This window comes from Lithobates pipiens, unplaced genomic scaffold (genome assembly GCF_037356315.1).
Source record: "Lithobates pipiens isolate NorthernLeopardFrog02 unplaced genomic scaffold, aLitPip1_a1.2 Scaffold_28, whole genome shotgun sequence".
Lineage (NCBI taxonomy): Eukaryota > Metazoa > Chordata > Amphibia > Anura > Ranidae > Lithobates > Lithobates pipiens.
Window position 1 is genome coordinate 162,731,146 of NW_027507789.1, and position 19,737 is coordinate 162,750,882.

General features: G+C 46.1%; 1 protein-coding gene across 2 annotated transcripts in view; it reads right to left on the minus strand.

Annotated features, from left to right (window-relative positions):
• Nucleotides 1-3,641, minus strand: part of LRRC3C (leucine rich repeat containing 3C) — a 53,187-nt gene extending 49,546 nt beyond the window's left edge. Inside the window, exon 1 of one of the 2 annotated variants that reach the window (XM_077459820.1) lies at nucleotides 3,311-3,641. The gene's annotated coding sequence lies outside the window, so the exon portion shown is untranslated. Of the gene's footprint in view, nucleotides 1-3,306 lie in introns of both variants that reach the window. The other variant, XM_077459819.1, reaches the window with a different exon arrangement.
• Nucleotides 3,642-19,737: the final 16,096 nt, after the last annotated feature.

Here is a 19,737-nt window from a genome sequence, read left to right on the forward strand (position 1 = left end):
ATTGACTTCCTTCGCTATTCCAGGCTACCTGGAGGCGTGCTCAAAATGAATGGACATAGTCTGAAGCCTAGAGAAACTGGAAGGGGCATAGTTATTGGTCTAATCCTGCAGAAGGAGTCCCCAGCATGATGGGCTATGTTCCTCTGGGTAGATTGTGAGTGTCTTCTTCGTGTCCATCAAAGTTCAAGTTGTGGCATAGCTGAAGATGGGGGGAGTACTTCTAAAATCCTTTTTGGAAGCTAATCAAGGGAGTTTCACCTAAGAACTTGGTGTAGAGAGCTTACCAATGCGTGCCCAGTGGAAGTTGAAAAGGGCCTGGCTGTCCTGTGGCATTGTGGACATTAACCCCTACCTCACTGAAGAGTATCTGGTGGGTAGGTACTGGAAGGAGGCATCTGGTGATCCTGTGACTTTGAGAAAACTGACCTGAACTCAGGATCCTAGTGACTGTGTGCTGTTTTCCTTTGAGTGGAAGTGCTAGTGGTAGCTCTAACTGGGATAGCTTTTACAAGGACTCAGCTCTGGCCATCTTTATTTGCTCTTGCATAAAGACTGTTCAGGGAGGCTAGGCAAAATTAAGTGTGCTCCTGCTAGTATTTCATAGTTCTGGAGTATCCCATATCACCCTACACCCTTTCCAAGTTCTTCAGCAATAAAAATTATAAAAAGATATCCCCTAGACCAGGGGTCTCCAAACTTTTCAAACAAACGGCCAGTTTACTATCCTTTAGAATTTAGGGGGGGCAGTAGATGGGGTAGAAAATGTTCTGCGCCCAGCATCATTGAGAATAAACATGGCCGCAGGGTTGTGAGTCAGCAGGAGGAGGAGTGCCTCATCATTGGTATAAGTGTGTGGAATAGTACACCAACAATAGTATCAGTGGAACAAATAGTGCCTCATAGTAGGTGTCAGTGGGAGGAATAGTGTCTCATATCATTGGGAGGAATAGTACCCCAAGGGCCAGATAAAGGCTAGCAAAGGGCTGCATCTGGCCCTCGGCCCAGAGTTTGGAGGCCCCTGTCCTAGACTGATTAATGAGCTGGAGTTAGTGAACTGTTGCTGTGTGCCTGGCTGCACTAATCTTGGAAAATTACAAGTTAAATTACAGTGGCTACTTTGGGGGTAGCACTACATAGAAAATGGTGTGCCGGTAGGTGGAACACAGTGGCTCTTTTGGGGGTAGCCCAGTGGCTCCTTTGGGGGTAGCTCTACATAAAAAAGTGTAGGTGGCTGAAGAGCACATAAATAGACTGAAGCCTGGAGCAGCCAGGAGGGAGATACGGTAGTTCTTGGTCTAATCCTGCAGGAGGAGTCCCCAGCCCAAGGGACCATGTTCCTCTGGTCAGATTACGGCATGTTTACTGAGGTCCCAGCTGTGGCATAGCTGGGGGCCTAGTCCTTAAAATTATTTTTAGAAGCTAATCAAGGGAATTTGTTTGGAGAGCTTACTGAAGGATGCCAAGTGGAAGTTTGAAAGGCCCTGGCTGTCCTGTGGCAGCCAGATGGGAGGGATATAGGGTGCTATTTTTGCTCAGATATGGGCTTTAAAAGCATTTCTTATAGAAACACAGTCTTCCCCAGATAATACCTTCAAGTACCATGTTTGTTCAGTCATCATTCGGGGTCAGCACCTACATCCTAAACTGAGATGCTGGCTCAGAGAATATGCAGTCGTGTGAACCCTGGTGTCTATGCAGTTATCGCCTGTGTTCACAACTGTTTGACAACAGATCTCTGTCTCTGCTGCAACCTCGCGCCTTATGACAAAGGTACCATGTTACCATCTGATGACTAAAGGAGAGAAGATTGCTTCTACCTGCAGCAGACTAATGATATCATTTTAGCCTAGGCAAAGTTAAGGGCTGCTTTAGAATGATAAAAAAGTAGAGCTTGCTTGAAAAAAGTATGCTGTTACTATACATTGTGACATGTCATGACGCTATGAATCTAATCATGCAGACTTCTCAAAATACAGGAAGGTCTACTTTAAGAAAGTGCTTTAAGGCGTTAATAAAGATGAATCTAAAAAGGATCTGCGGTAAAGAGCTAGAAGAATGAATGCATGAAACACGTAGGCAAGGAGTAATTGGAGAAGTTTTTACCCCAACTGTCACTGTGAGTAGCCTCGGAAGAATCTGCAATGGACCGGGGACGGTAGGCATTTGAATAAGGAACGTGTTAAAGCATGTTAGAGACAGGCCTTCCGTTGATTAGTTAGCAAATTCTGAATTAAGCCCTCAACTGCAATGTCATGGATCCAGATATTTCCTCCTTTCCTTATTCCATTTTTTGTACACATGGGTATAGCCTTCCTGCTATGGTTCATCACAGTGATTTGTAATAGCCAGGAACCACTGACAGCTTGATGGATTCATTAATGTATAATTGGATATTTAGTGGTTCGATGGCTGCTTGCTTTTTTTTTTCCTGACTTGGCTGTAGGATTAACTCTCAACGTTCCATGTAACAATGGTTCCAGGGTTGGACATTCAGAAGCAGACCATTTTTAAATTGGAAATCCTTCTTTAAATTTGCCTCTGCTCCATCTTCAAAGTCTAATAAGTCTAAGAGTAGAATCCCCGGCTGAAGGCACACCCTGGGAGGATGAAAACGGGAGGAAAATGAGGAGCTAACCATAGCAACCATTTAGATTTCTTGTTTCATTTTCACAGCAAATGAAAAGGAAGACCTTATCGGACACAAATCCACCTCCTCCGATTCTTGACGACTCTTGTTTTCATGTGTGCAAATGTGGGAGGGAGGATAATAGTTTGCATCAAGGCAGAGATATATACTGAGATGTTACTGTCAATCTAATTTATGAACCCTGGCAAAAAAATATAAACTGTCATTTAACTGGAACAGAAGCAAAACTGTCATTCCTGGAAGCCAATCAAGGGTTTTCCACTTTGAGCTCTTGTTTATGGGGTTATAGGGAAAATCTATCCCTATAGATGAAAAATGAAGCGCAAAGTGTGATAACCAATCAGAAATAAGCTTTTAACTGATTTTATTCTAATAATTTGGATCTGAAGCGATCAGTATTGGTCGTTCACATCATCATTGTTCTTTTCATGAAAGACTAGTCTCACCTCATGTCTGTTGAAACAATCCCTTAGGGAATTCCCTTCACTACGAATAACATCTATGAGCCCATCAAGCAATAGATTATATTGTGCTCCATGGGAACTGTTGCATGAAATATCATTTATTTATGTCTACATTTCATACCCTAATTATGAAATCTGTATAAGTGGACCGACTTGATACGCAAAATACCAATAAGTAAGAAACAAGTGCATTACCTACATCTTCTCCTGTGGTGCAGCTTTAGAAGACCAGGAAAGCAGGGTAGAGCAGAGAGGTCTTCAAGATCTTGGTCCCCGCCGATTGAGTCATAAGCAACAGGCAGTTTGTTCCCTACAAGCATTGAGCAGATAGAAAGTTGGAGTCATGATCACGGAGCATCCATCTGACAACCAAGGAGATGGTGTGAGAGCAGAAGCTTTGCCTGTTCCTCCCAGGTCCTGCTGGGAATATTAGAGTGCTGAGGGGAAGTCACAGATCTCTCCACTGTGGCCCATCCTCACCTCTTCCTAACAAGCTGTGTGTGTGTTTTCCTGCACGAGAATGAGGTCTCTCAGCTGGGGATTGGAAACTCCGCCTGATGCGAGAAAAGGAAGGAGGGAGGGAGTGAGGTGGATAAGGAGAAAAGACAGGAGACACTGGATAGGAGTCTATGGGGGGGGAAGGAAAGCAGAAACATGGAGAATACAGGGTTCCGAGAGTGGGATTAAAACTGATGGGGATATGTAAATGATTTATCTGCAGTCACGTCAGGCGAGAGTTGGGAATGGGATTGATAAGCATTGAATAATAGCACTGGCTCTGGTCACTTATGCAGCATCTCAGGGTACCACAAAGATTCATGCAGTCCAATGCTACGCCTAGTACCCTTTCTACTCTACTGTTGAGTAAAATACAATAAGTGTAATAGTAAGAGTCAATGTATGCGTGGTTGATGACTTTGTGTATGCAATCTTCAGCATATATAAATGCAGTTCTTTACATTTCTTGTCTGTTTTGTAGGAATTGTCCTTTAGATAATAAAAGCAGAGAAGTTGTATTGTAACAGTCGCACTCGTTACAGGCTTGCCCACAGTTTGTGTATGGTGCTTTAGTGAATTGGTGGATAGCACCACTATGCAATTATTGTATATGAAAATAAGGATTTCATCAGCACACTTTGGTATAGTGCTAAACTTGTCCTATACTCACGTAAAGCAATCGGCATTACAGGCTGATTTTTCAGGAACTCTTTGGAACTTTTTATCAAGAGGGGAAAAAAGGGACCCTACCATAGGTATGCACAGCCTATTGCATTATGATGTGCAACCCTAAACTGAAACACACATGTGTGCATGTGTATATATATATATATATATATATATATATATATATATATATATATACAAATGTGTGCATGTATATATATATATATATATATATATATATATATATATATATATATATATATATATATATATATACAAATGTGTGCATGTATATATATATATATATATATATATATATATATATATATATATATATATATATATATATATATACACAGTGCCTTTCAAAAGTATTCACCCCCTTGGCTTTTTACCTATTTTGTTACATTACAGCCTTCAGTTAATGTTGTTTTAATATGAATTATATGTGATGGATCAGAACACAATAGTCTAAGTTAGTGAAATAAAATTTGAAAAATATATACATAAAACTATTTTTGAGAAATAAAAAAATGATAATTGGCATGTGCGTATGTAGTCACCCCCTTTGTTATAAAGCCCATAAAAAGCTCTGGTGCAACCAATTACCTTCAGAAGTAACATAATTAGTGAAATGATGTCCACCTGTGTGCAGTATAAGTGTCACATGATCTGTCATTACATATACACACCTTTTTGAAAGGCCACAGAGGGATGTCATAGGGATGTCCCCGTGCATCTGAGGGGGGTGGGGTCACCCGACGACGTCATCGTGTGGCCCGTCCTCAGTTATAAAAGAACTGTTACCTGAGAGGCTGGTCAGTGTCGATCCTGACCTCCCTGGGGCCCTAAGCAAAATTCTGCTAAGGGGCCCTCTACCTGACCTGTGATGCCGTGTAAACCTGAGTCACACCTGACACTTACTTGAGGGTCCCCAGAGAGCCCCCCTTAAATCAGTGTCCTCAGAGAGTCTCCCCCTACATCAGCGTCCCCAAGGAGCCTCCTCCTACATTAGGGTCCCCAGAGAGTCTCTCCCTACATTAGGGTCCCCAGAGAGCCTCCCCTTACATCAGGGTCCCCATAGAGCCTCCCCTCACATCAGGGCACCAGAGAGCCCCTCCTTACATGAGGGTCCCCAGAGTGCCCCCTTACATCAGGATCCCCAGGGAGCCTCTCCTTAAATCAGGGTCCCCAGAGAGCCTCCCCCTACATTAGGGTCCCCAGAGAGCCCCCCTTACATCAAGGTCCCTAGAGAGCCTCCCCCTACATTAGGGTCCCCAGACAGCCTGCGCTTACATCAGGACCCCCAGAAAGCCTCCCCTTACTTTAGGGTCCCCAGAGAGCCCCACTTAAATCAGTGTCCTCAAAGAGTCTCCCCCTACATCAGGGTTCCCAGAGAGCCTCCCCCTACATTAGGTTCCCCAGAGAGCCTCCCCTTACATCAGGGTCCCCAGAGAGCCTCCCCTTACATCAGGGTCCCCAGAAAGCCCCTCCTTACATCTGGGTCCCCAGAGAGCCCCCCTTACATCAGTGTCCTCAGAGAACCCCTCCTTACATCAAGGGCCCCAGAGATCCGTCCTACTTACATCAGGGTCCACAGAGAGTCTCCCCCTACATCAGGGTCCCCAGAGAGCCTCCCCTTATATCAGGGTCCCCAGAAAGCCTCACTATTTACACCAGAGTCCCCAAAGAGCCCTCCCTTAGACCAGGGTCCCCAGAGAGCTCCCCCCTTACACCAAGGTCCCAAGAGAGCCTCCCCTTACATTAGTGTCCCCAGAGAGCTTTCCCTCTTACATTAGTGTCCCCAGAGAGTCCCTCCTTACACAGGGTGCCCAGAGAGCCCCCCTCTTACATTAGTGTCCCCAGAGGGCACCCTCTTACATCAGTGTCCCCAGAAGGCCCCCTCTCATATCAGTGTCCCCAGATGGCCCCTTCCTTACATTAGTGTCCCTCTTACATCAGGGTTCCCAAACAGATGCCTCCCCCCCTTGCAGAGGTTCCCCTGTACCTGGCTGGTGGAGGTGGGAGGTGGTGATCGGCAGCTCTATGGTGTCCACAGGCAGTGGGTTCTCCCTGGGGCTAGTAGTTATATCTCCAAATTTATACAGTGAAGAGGGGAGGGGCCTCTGACCCAGGCATCAGCAACAGTGCTCAAGCAGAGTGAAAATGAAACTAATACCTGCCCGGGTCAGAGACCCCTCCCTTCTCCTCTCTACTGTAACTGTATACACTGATACTCGAGAGAGTATTACAAGCCCCAGGGAGATCCCTCCGCCCACACAGGCACCATAGAGCTGCCGATCGCCACCTTCCACCTCCTCCCACCTCTCCCCACTGCACTTTAAATGGCCAGCCAGAGGTGCAGGGGGGATTCTGGGTCTTGGGGGCTCCCCACAGCGGTATAACGAAAAGGCCCAGTTGCAAATGTGACTATAGCGACCCCTAAAGTTCCACCACTGGATGTTGCTATGACACGAGGGGGAGGTGGGGCCTTGAGTAATTTGCGGGGCCCTATGCAGCTTGTGTAGTGAGTGTATAGGGTGGATCAGCTCTGAGGACGGTCATTACGGCGGGTGCCTCCCATGGAGGCAGATCAGTGGCGGCATGTGGCTTCTTTTTTTTTTCTTTTTCGGCCCGTCGGAGCGAGAGAAGAAGAAGATGAATGGACTTCATGGGACACTTTTTTTTTTTTTTTTTTTTAAATAAAGGACTTGTCCCAAGCCGTGTCTTGTGTTTTTTTACCATTTTCACACTTTTTTTGTGAAATGGTAGGGGTACATGTGTCATGACAAGAGGGCAAAGCTGCATTTCAGGCAACCAGTGCAAGGGATGGCACTTTGTGACATAGGTCCTCATGAGATTCCTCATCGTTATTATTCCACTTTCCCGGTGCAAGACAAAGTATCAGAAAAGAGCTCAGATAGACCGTCAGACGGGATGTCTGAATCTGAAATAGTAGAGCACTCTTTGGTCGGGATGTAGTTGAGCTTGGGATGCGCTTTGACTGACACAAACATAGCATCCCCTTTGACGGCCACAGCCATTACCTCCCCTACAGGAACACTGTTTTTGCTCCTTGGTGGCTTACTGGGTAGTTTCCGGGTAGTTCGGACATCAAGTCAAGCAGTTGGGCCTGACCGTGGCCTCGAGGAGCGACCGGGGGCTGAGTCCTGGGGTAGTCACTGAGGCAGGAGTAGTATCTTCCTGCAAGACTCTGGGGATGGTAGGTGGGCTCTAGATGTCACTCCCAGCCAGGATAGCGACGTTCCTGTACCAATCAACTTGTAGTATCCGGGGAAGTTGAGTTAAGGATACAACCTCAAACAAGTGTTCTCCAAAGCGTCCAAAGACGACACAAGGCCTCAATTGCATGGTCAGGCCAGAACATTTCCCACAGATCAGTCCCAAAGCCTCATAGCCTCCAGCCATATACAGGGCAAGCTTACCCTTCGGTGTTTTCCTGCACTCCGGTGTCTGTCAGGACAGGTTTCACATCACTCAGACCGAAACAAACACCAGGAGCATATTTCTTCCAATCCGCCATATCTCCTCTGAACTGCGCCATCTTTCTCTCCATCCCACAATCAGATACACATGGCAGCACTTCCTTATCCTCTTCTGCAGAACTCCTCCCCCTGCCAATGGATTGGTGAGGATGTTCTCTGAGAACTTTGGCACCTGCTTATCTCATGCTGTGGCACGCCAAAACTGTACTTGAGTCCGTTTTGGAGTCTATGTTTAAACCTCACAGCGCTGGTGGGAAGGGTCAAAAGACCAGGCTAACCCTCTCCCATGAGCAATGAGACTTGTTGATTCTTCTCCACATTGGTAGTACACACAACAACACAGTCTATTAGAAGTATAGATGTTACTTGCCACCTTCCCATAGACCCAGACTAAATCTCGATGAAGCTGAAGCCAATTGCTATGGGCGACTGCTGCAAGAATAACGCCTTAGCCCCATGTTGGGTGTCAAATGTAGCAAGGTCCCAGGCCTCCTTCGGTCTAACGAGGACCTCCAGGACCAGAGATAGCTGATATCCTTCTGTATATGGTGGGTTGTGAGGCATAGTGGGTGCAAAGACATTGGGCACTAGACACTTCTTGAATGCAAAATAGATTTTTTATTTCTCTTAATAGAACTTTGGGAGAGAGGGTTAGGGCCAGGACACCCTTTGGTAGTTGCAAGAGTAATTGGCAGACTCTGAGACTTCAACAGGAGAACAGCCATGCAGGGAGAGGCATCCAGCAAGACACCACTTCTGCATGCTGTCTCCTATAGCACAGTCTTTAACAGTTCCTTACTCAAGTTGTAACAGTTCCTTCACTTCCATTACAATCATTTCTTGTAGTTCTTCAGATCACTGAGCCCCCAGTCTCTCTCACTAGACTAGATGATTCTCTGCCACTGAATCCCTTGAGCTCTTCCAAACTTCCCTGTAGTATCTTCCTCAAGCATCACCCCCGCTTCTCTGCTGGGTCCCTAGCTTGGCACTCAAGATACTCCTCAAGCTTCACGCTACTGGCCTGCTCGGTCCCTAGCTTGACAAACAAGGCTGCTCTGCCAGCATCACACTTATATTTGTCAATTCCCAGGAGAATTCAGGCCATCTTGGATGGCAAAGATGGTCCAACACTATATTAGGTAACAATTTTGTTCTTTTACCATAATTGATTCAATAATTTTGTCCAACCCCTGTCCAACTATGAGGCTACAGAACAGGAGAGCTTAGGCATAGGTAGTGTCCAGACAACTCCACCTCCAGTAATGAGTGGAATAAAGCCAGCTTGCTACATAAACTTTCACTTCCAGACTGATTTCTGCTGTTCTAAGCATTGTGTGAAGCAGCTGTACTACCAGTACTAAAATATGAATGAAAGTAAATACATTACCATCCACCCGTATCATACCGTATATGAGGCTTGGGGCTTCTAGCTATTATGTTACCTGAGCTGAATGGTAACCTTGTGTCTCTTTTTCAACATTTACATTAGAAGCCCCAAGAAATGCAACATGCTTTATATTTATAGCACATGATCAGGAAAGATAAACATTTTACATGATTTTTTTTGATTTTTTTTACCTGCATGTATTTGAGGAAGGAACAGTATTTCCAGCTGAATGTATTGGGTAAAAGGTCAGATGGTTGTGGCACCAGATGTGTAACGCTACATAGAAATGAAGATTGGCATAGACATGAATTAATTGTTGCCCAGATGGAACAGTTTCAATCCGTTAGAGTATAAGGAGCGATCGGGGGGGGGGGAATTGCCCCCCCCCCCAAAAAAAATAGCACTGATCAGACTGACACTGACTGCAGTTCCAACTCCAGAGTCTCTCTCTCTGTCTCACATCAGCCGATCAGCGGTGCAGAGAGAGAGACTCAATGTTTGTGTAATAATCATGCCGTGCTGGACGCCTGGATCAGGAGGAGGTGGGTGGAGCTGAGCCACTGGCTGGGCCTCTGTGTTCCTTCCCTGCACTGGTTGCTAGCACCTGGGCCGTCTGGCATCTAGCAACCAGTGATGTCACGTTGGAGCCTCTGCTGATGAGGAGAGCAAGAGCGCCAGCATTCTTCCTTCTCCTCCGCTAAGAGTGTTGGCCCCACCCACCGGCACCTCCTCCCTCTATCTTCTCCACACTGCAGGCCTCCGCCCCTGAGTGTTGTCTCCACCCACCCCCTCTTTTCATCTTCTCCACACTGCAGGCCTCCGCCCCTGAGTGAGTGTTGTCTCCACCCACCCCCTCTTTCCATCTTCTCCACACTGCAGGCCTCCGCCCCTGAGTGAGTGTTGGCTCCACCCACCCCCTGTTTCCATCTTCTCCACACTGCAGATTGGCGTGAACACAGGAAATAGAAGTCATCTAATGCTACCTGCGGCTGCGGACAGTGCAATTACCGAATCCATCTCCATTGCTCATGCATGGGAGCCCCTTCCCCCACCAGAGAACCAAAATATTTTACTAAAAGTGAGTAAAAGAATGAATGTATGTGATGTGTCAAATCGCAAAATACATGTATGCCATTATCTATAAAAAAAAATGCCCTTTTAGTCTTGTTCGATCTTAACCCCTTCAGCTCCGGAAAGTTTTACCCCCCCCCCCCCGGCCTTCATGACCAGGCCATTTTTCGTGATACTGCGCTGCATCACTTTAACTGACTGACCCAAGTAAAATTGATGTCCTTTTTTCCAACAAATAGAGCTTTCCTTTGATGGTATTTGATCACCTCTGCCGTTTAAATTTTTCGCGATAAAAACAAAAAAGTAATAAACAAGAGCCTTTGCGCTACTATGTGGTGTAAAGGTATTAAAATAATAGTCTCCATAAAACTAAAGTGCAAAAAATAAAGTACAATAACAGTGTAATGAAATCCACCTGCAGCAAACAAAAAAAGACTGACAATTTAGAAAAAAAAAGCTATACTTTTTACTTTTTGCTATAAAAAAATGTCTTCATCAGTTTAGGCCAATATTTATTCGGATACATATTTTTGTTAAAAAAAAAAATCCCAACAAGCGTGTATTGATTGGTTTGCACAAAAGTTATAGTGTTTACAAAATAGGAGATAGATTTATGGCATTTTTATTTATTAATTTTTTACTAGTAATGGCGGCAATCAGTGATTTTTAGCGGGACTGCAACATTGCAGAGGACAGATCAGACACCTAACTGACACTTTTGACACTTTTTGGGGACCAGTGACACTAATACAGTGATCAGTGCTAAAAATATATACGGTCACTGTACTAATGCCATTGTTTGGGAAGGGGTTAATATCAGGGACAATTAAAGGGTTAACTGTATCCCTAGGGGGTGCTTGCTATCTTTGTGGGGGATGGATTCACTAGATGAACAGTGATCCGTGTTCCTGGTTAGCAAGAACACAAGATCACTCTGTTCATCTCTGACAGAAAAGTGGTCTGCTTTGTTTATATCTCCAGGGTTGGCCTTACCATGGGACCCAGTGGGCCCAAGGTCCCAGGCAACATCTTAAGAGGGGCAGCAGTCGGCAGTGACAACTTGTACCCGTACATCACCTGTGGTGGCCAGAGACATACTAAGTGGGGGAGCGGGCCGCCCCGGGTACCACACACTGAGGGGGGTGTCAGGCCGACACCCCCCTCTGTGATTGAAGTGGTGGCACAGGGTCTAGCCAGTGGCACAGTAACAGGCACAGGCAGGGAGAGGCGAGCTATAGTTGTGATGCAAGGGGGATGGGGTGTGCGGAGGGGGTGCAGGGTGACACACACTACACTGAAGGAGGGGCTACACTGAAGTGGGGGGTCTGCACTGAACGGGGGATACACTGAAGAGGGTCTGCACTGAACGGGGGCTACACTGAAGTGGGGGGTCTGCACTGAATGGGAGCTACACTGAGGGGGGTTTGCACTGAACAGGGGCTACACTGAAGGGGGGTCTGCACTGAACGGGGGCTACACTGAAGGGGGGTCTGCACTGAACGGGGGCTACACTGAAGGGGGGTCTGCACTCAGGGTCGGCCTTACCATGGGACCCAATGGTACCATTGTCCCTGACGGCACTATCAGGGGGTGGCAAATTGCCACCCACAAGCCAGCCAGCCCGTTCCATCCGGTCCGCTGCGGATCCCACTGTGAGGAGCCCAGCGTCGAGGTGAAAGAAGCGTGAGGGCAGAATAGGGCAACAGTCAGCTGGTGGGACAGTCAGCAGGTGAGTGGGTTTGCTGGCCAATCAGCGGGCCAGCGGGCGGGTGAGCAGAGAGATGATATCATCTCTCACCGCCCACCCTGCATCACTGCAGTTCCGCCCTCACTGGGCAGCCACGGGCAGCAGAGAGATTACATCATCTTTCTGCTGCCTGCCTTTACTCTGGGATACACCAAGTGGCAATCCACTACGTGTGGCAGGTGACGTTGTGGCAAGTGACAATCTGCAATGTGTGGCAGGTGATGTGGCAAGTGACAATCCGCTACATGTGGCAGGTGACGTTGTGGCAATCTGCAACGTGTGGCAGGTGGTGTTGTAGCAAGTGACCATCTGCAACGTGTGGCAGATGGCATCGTGGAAAGTGACAATCTGCAATGTGCGACGTCATGGCAAGTGACAATTCGCAACGAGTGGCAGGTGGCGTCGTTGGCAAGTGACAATCCGCAATGTGTGACATTGTGGCAAGTGACAATTCGCAATGTGTGGCAAGTGACGTCATGGCAAGTGACAATCCGCAACATGTGGCAAGTGACAATCCGCATCTGGTGACAGGTTTCCCACTGAATCTGCATTATGGTGAGTTTAACTATTTTATTTCATATAACAATGTAATAATAGAAATATTGCACTTCAATCATTTTTTTTGCAATACGGTGTTTCTAACTGGGTGGGTGGGACTGACTGGAGGAGGAGAGAGATCTCTGTTCCTAATCAGTAGGAACAGCAGATCTGTCTCTTCTCCCCTGCCAGAATGGGGATCTGTCTGTTTACATTGACAGGTCCCCATTCTGGCTCTCTGTGGAGCGATCGCAGGTGGCCGGGCTGACATCGCGGCCACGCACACAGGTCCTTTTACCTATATACATGTATAGAGCCATGACAGCCATGACAGGTCCTCTTTATTCTCCTATATAAATGTATAGAGCCATGACAGGTCCTTTTTATACTCCTATACATGTATACAACCATGACAGGTCCTCTTTATATTTCTACATATGTGTATTGAGCCATAACATGTTCTTTTATACTCCTATATACACATGTACTGTATAGAGCCCTGACAGGTCTTTTTATACTCCTACATACATGTATAGAGCCATGACAGGTCCTTTTTATACTCCTACATACATGTATAGAACCATGACACGTCCTTTTACACTCCTATACACATGTATAGAGCCATGACAAGTCCTCTTTATAGTCCTACATACATGTATAGAGCCATAACAGGGCCTCTTTATACTCCTATACATGTAAACAACCATGACAGGTCCTCTTTATACTCCTATATACATGTAAAGAGCCATGACAGGTCCTCTTTATACTCCTATATACATGTATAGAGCCATGACAGGTCCTCTTTTTACTTATATATACACGTATAGTGCCATGACAGATCCTCTTTATACTCCTATACATGTATAGAGCCATGACAGGTCCTCCTTATATTGCTACATACATGTATAGAGCCATGACAGGTCCTCCTTATATTCCTACATACATGTATAGAGCCATGACAGGTCCTCTTTATACTTATATATACACGTATATTGCCATGACAGTTCCTCTTTATACTCCTATACATGAATAGAGCCATAACAGGTCCTTTTTATACTCCTATACATGTAAACTACCATAACAGGTCCTCTTTATACTCCTATATACATGTATAGAGTCATAACAGGTCCTCTTTATACTCCTATATACATGTATAGAGCCATGACAGGTCCACTTTAGTTATCATGATATAAATTAATGGATGGTACCAGGCAGCGCAATGTCTTGGGCTGCCCCTGTCTATCTCTGAGGGGAGCGATCGCGAGTTGCCAGCGGACTTCGCTTCCGCCAGACCCGCTGTTTGGCTCCCCCTCTGGCCAATCAGTGCGCGCATCTTTGCTGGCTTTTGCACAAAATGGCATACAGTTCTGTAAGCAACACCTTATTTTCTGGCAGTGCCCCTCCCAAGACTAGATTCTGGATCCGCCCCTGTAAAGGGCGCCATACAGAATATCTAAGAGTGTAAATTTATTAGGTAAATAGGGGGTGATAGAGAGGATTGAAGAGTGTAAATCCTTTAGGGAATAAGGGTGTGATATAGAGAACTTAAAAACATCAATTCATTAAAAAGGTTGTAAGCCTGCTGACACATTTTTTTTTTAACACCCCTGTATGCCAAAAGGCATAATGAGCTAGTATGCACCGCATACTTACCTTTGAAGGAGGCATCGGTATCTCACCTGGTCCATGCTGAGGGAGTTGACATGTTGCCTCGGCATGTCTTCTGGGTATCGCGGCTCCAGTGCTGTGAGCAGGGCCGCTGTTAAAAATCATGGGGCCCCGTACAGCCTACCTGGCAGGGGCCCCCCACATAACAGGGGTGGAGCCTGAACACCCCTCCCTCTAACCCGCGAACTGTGTACAATGGAGAAATGCAGGGTTTAATATACATATGCAAGAATCAGAAGTGGGTAATGCATAGAATGCAGGTGTTTAGAACATGTAACATACAGAATAAAGGGGTCAGGATTAGGTATTGATTAGTTCAGGGGTCAGGAGTAGGTAATGCATATAATGCAGGGGGTTTGGAATATGTAACATACAGGCATACCCCACTTTTAAGTACACAGTGGGGTTTATTTACTAAAGCTGAAAAGTGCAAAATCAGGCTCACTTCTGCATAGAAACCAATGAGCTTCCAGGTTTTATTACCAAAGCTTAATTGAACAAGCTGAAGTTAGAAGCTCATTGGTTTCTCTGCAGAAGTGAGCCTGATTTTTCAATTTTCAGCTTTAGTAAATAAACCCCATTGTGTACTTAAAAGTGGGGTATGCCTGTACAGAATAAAAGGGTCAGGAGTGGGTATTGATTAGTTCAGGGGTCAGGAGTGGGTAATACATAGAATACAGAGGATCTGGAGTATGTAGCATACAGAGTGCAGGGGTCAGGAGGGGGTAACAGGCAAAGATAGCAAATAGGGTAGGGTTGCCACCTGTCCAGGATTCACCCGGACAGTTCGGGTTTTGAATCATGTGTCCACTTGAAACCTGGACACAATATTAAGGCCGCGTACACACGCGCGGACTGTTCGCCCAACTTTGTCCGCTGAACAGTGTTTGTCCGCTCGTGTGTGGGCTTCAGCGGACAGTTTCAGCGGACAGTCTGACGAACAAAGTTTTTTGGAATTTCCGTAAAACTGTCCGCTGAAACTTGGTTTTAGCGGACAGTCCGCTCGTGTGTAGGCTTGTTCGTCAAACTAAGTTCCGCGCATACTCAGAAAGGATTTACACGCCGAAGGTTGCATTGCAGTGTATAGGACGTCGTTTTCTAGTCCCGTCGTACGTGCCGTTCACGTCATCGCGCACGGTTTCAGCGGACTGTTCGTTCATCGTGTGTGGTCAAGTCCGTTCATGCTAATTTTGAGCGGACTGTTTGTCAAACTGTTTGACGAACAAGGTTGGGCGAACAGTCCGCGCGTGTGTACGCGGCCTAAGGCAGTAATAAAGCTCAGAACAGTGAGGGTGAGCAGGCACTATGCAAACCACATTACTATTCTCCTTGGAGTGCCCAAAGGTGTCCTAGGTCTTTTGCAATCCTTTACAGAATCCAAAAAATGAATGAAGAAAAAGTGGCAACCCTAAAATAGGGGTATACAAATGTTATCTCCCGTGTGGCATTTGATAGCCCAAAATGACCCATACCATTAAAGGGGACCACTTGCAACTGTGTACAATGAATGTAGTTGCAGCCAGGTACAGGTTTTAATGGATTAAATCAGGAGGCAAATTATTGCTTCCCCACCACCTAGCAAAAACCCACTGAAAAGTGATCCACTGGATGACTCTTCAGTGGCCAACACAAGCATTCACTAATACGCAGCAATTATGCGCCTGAGATGTGTCACTCCAGCCACGTGGTTACTGTGGCAGCATTAATACTGTATATTAACGCAATAGAAAGTACAGCAGGGAAAAGACTTTCACTCTGGGCGCGGTGAATACCCAAAATATTTTAGATATGTGGGAGAGCAGTATGCAGTATGGCCACATTTATGCTCAGAGCCCGGGCCCAGTCTTAACCTCCACCTAACATTCCCCTACTTCACAAGCACCTGGTCCTGCTGGCTTCTTTTATCTGGGGTCCTCATGCAGTGCATCTCCTGGGTTGGGGGGCTTGGATCCTCTGGATCTGGGAGCGTGGGGACCGGCCAGAAGCTGAGCTCCTCTAAAACCTCTGCTCCTTCCTTCTGGGCACAAAGTTGGACAGCCGGAAGCAGAAAGCGAAGTATTTAAACACTTTCGGGAGTAATCTGCAGCCGTATGTCCAGAAAATTACATTACACAAGTCCCGACAGGCGTATTGATATAGAAGAGACTGGGAATTGTGTGATGTACTGTATGTAATAGTCTGGACATACGGCTGCAGATTACTCCCAAAAGTGTTTAAATAATTTGCTTTCTGCTTCCTCCCATGCACACTACATGGGACCCTAGCTCAGGATTAGTATAGTCCCCATAATTTGTGAGTCCCCTCTCTGCCTCCGGGCCCCCCTGCAGGGCAGGGCCCAGTACAGGAGGGCTGGTGGTCCCCCCCTATCAGCAGCCCTGGCTGTGAGTGGCTGGAGCCGCGATGTTGTCACTCCCGCACATGCATGCGGGAGACTTCTTTCCAGCAAGGTCCAGCGTCAGCCCGGCTTTCAGCCAAGAATCCCCTCTGCGCATGCGCCACTGCAGTCAGTGGCTCATTGCAAGGGGAATATCTCCTAAACCATACAGGTTTAGGAGATTTTTTTTTACCTACAAATAAGCCTTATTATAGGCTTACCTGTAGGTAAAAGTAAAAAAAAATAGACTATACAACCACATTAAGATATTAGGAAGCTATACAGAGGGATGAAACATATAAACTCATTAGGGTACAGGGGAGGGTTACTGAGGGCTGAAAACACAAATCCATAAGGGTATAAGAAAACAATACAGAGCACTAAAGACAGAAATTCAATAGAGCTTATTAGGTGTATAAGGAGTAATACAAAAGTTGAAGGCGCTTACAGTCTACAGCTTACAGTCTATTAGGATAAAATGTAAACTAATTGAAAATGTCCATCTATTCCATATACTGCCATGCATTTGAGCCTATGATTTACATTAATTTTACAATTATCTTAAAGCCTACATATAGTGTATTTGCAGTGACTGCATAAATTGAGTTACACTTTATTACCAAAAGTGTTGGGACGTCTGCCTTTACACACACATGAAATTTAATGGCATTCCAGTCTTAGTCCGTAGGTTCATAACTCAAGTTGTAACAGTTCCTTCACTTCCACTACAATTTAGGAGCAATCCTGCCTTAACTCCAGGGTGCTACATGCTCCCCCTGCCTACAAAACTGTGTCTCGGAGTTTGCAAAAATAATTTTAAGCTCTCAAGCCTGAGAGCGAATGTACTGACAAAAACTGTGATGAGTGGGGAAACAGGGAAGCAATAACAATGTAACAGTATATGTGGCGTGCCACATGAAATTAACATAAATATCAGACACATGCAAAATGGTAGATCATGTATGACAGTGGAATATCAAAAATATCTATGTACAACTTTAAAGGCAAGCATAAGCAATGACCTTACTTCCTGACTATCTATCTAATATATACAATAATAACGATATAAAATTGTTAATGTTGCTAACAGCAGTACCTGAAAGAGAAAGATCAACAGAAATGCGAAGACATCCTATCCTATGATAACATGGTGCAATATATATATATATATATATATATATATATATATATATATATAGAAAGGCCAGTATGGTGGCCTGAAATTATGGGAGGAGCCCGGTGGAGTATATAACCAGCCGTCCGCCCGTCTTCCTCGTCGGTTCCGGTGCGCGATATCTGATACGTCAGATATCAAGGGCCGACTATCCTAGACCAGACGCAGTGAGCCCGTCCGTGAGTTCCCGCGTTGTTCGTCTCCGTCTTGACCGTCTTCCCGTTCATCAGCGTCCGTGGGTTTCGCCATCGGAGTGTCGTCTTACCCATCGAATTTGTCGTTACACGTCGGGCCGGCTGTCGCAGGTAGGGCTTCGGCACCCCCTTTTCGGTTCATGTATTACGATGTCCCATCAACATTCCCTGAACACACGAACCGCTCGGATGTTTTACTGTGACTCTCGTACTCATGTCACTATTTCTACTTTCGATGTAGTCGTTATCACCTTCGGTCGATCACGCCACGTCAGGCGATTCGTTCGCAGGTACGACATTCGAAACCATTCGACTCCCCGAGCATTTCCATTAGCATCGGTCGAATCGTTCGACTCACAGCCGACTGCTTGTTACGACAAAGCAAGCAGTCCGCACGTATCGGTTGGTCTGCTCCAGTTCGAATATATCTCATCATTCATGCAGTTGTGTTATGTATCTCATTTCATCTCATGTCAAGTCATTTCAGTCCCACTCATTTCTACCGTTTCAAATCATTTCTGTCACTAGCCGCGCTCCGGCGCGAATCCTGTCGCACCTCTGGTGCACCGATTCGCTTTGAAGTGCCCCAGGGTTCGGCCTCATTTCTGTACATGCTCCAGAGACTGAGTCACTCGCAGGTTCACGCACGGTCCCTGATTCTTGTCTTTGTCATGGCATACCATTTCTGTCACTTATTACGCTCCAATTCGAATCCTGTCGCATTCTTCTATGCACCGATTCGTCCTGGTGTGCCTAGCTGCTACGCCTCATTTCGGTACATGCTCCAGAGACGGATTCTTTTTTCGTAACCTGCAGTCCAGTCGTTGAATCCGGTCTCGGTCATGGGATATCATTTCTGTCACTTATTACACTCCAATTCGAATCCTGTCGCATTCTTTTATGCACCGATTCGTTCTGGTGTGCCCAGCTGCTACGCCTCATTTCAGTACATGCTCCAGAGACGGATTCTTTGTCGTAACCATCAGTCCAGTCGTTGAATCTTGTCTCTGTCATGGCATATCATTTCTGTCACTTATTACGCTCCAATTCGAATCCTGTCGCATTCCTTATGCACCGATTCGTTCTGGTGTGCCCAGCTGCTACGCCTCATTTCAGTACATGCTCCAAAGACAGGATTCATCTGTTTGGTTCAAGGGCTCGTCCTCCGATTCTTGTCTTTGTCATGGGTTTTCATTTCATTTCACCTATCACGTTCAGGTACGAATAGTCACATCTGTGTACCAAATTCGTCTCGGCGTGCCCCAGGAATGGCCTCATTTCAGTACATGCTCCAGAATCCGTTTCGTGCTCGGTCGCAAGTTGTGGCATGGCGATCCGGATCTCTGTCATGGCAGGTTCTCTCATTTCACTGTCACATACCGCTTCCCGGCTTGGGTCCAGTTGATTCTTCAATGTTTGGATGCCTGCCGGGGGCCTTGCTCCTCGGCCTCATTTCATTATAGATTGCCTCAAAAGAGAAAACACAGCTTTGTTTAGGCGTGTCTCGCTGTTTTCTCCACATACAAGCGTAGACTTCTTGCAATCGTTGCAAAACACACATCCAAGCGTAGACTTCTCGCAATCGTTGCAAGCACGCATCCAGACATAGACTTCTCGCAATCATTACAAGCACGCATTCGAGCATAGACCTCTCGCACTTGTTACTAGCACGCATTCGAGCATAGACCTCTTGCAATCGTTGCAAGCACGCATTCGAGCATAGACCTCTTGCAATCGTTGCAAGCACGCATTCGAGCATAGACCTCTTGCACTCATTACAAGCACGCATTCGGGCATAGACCTC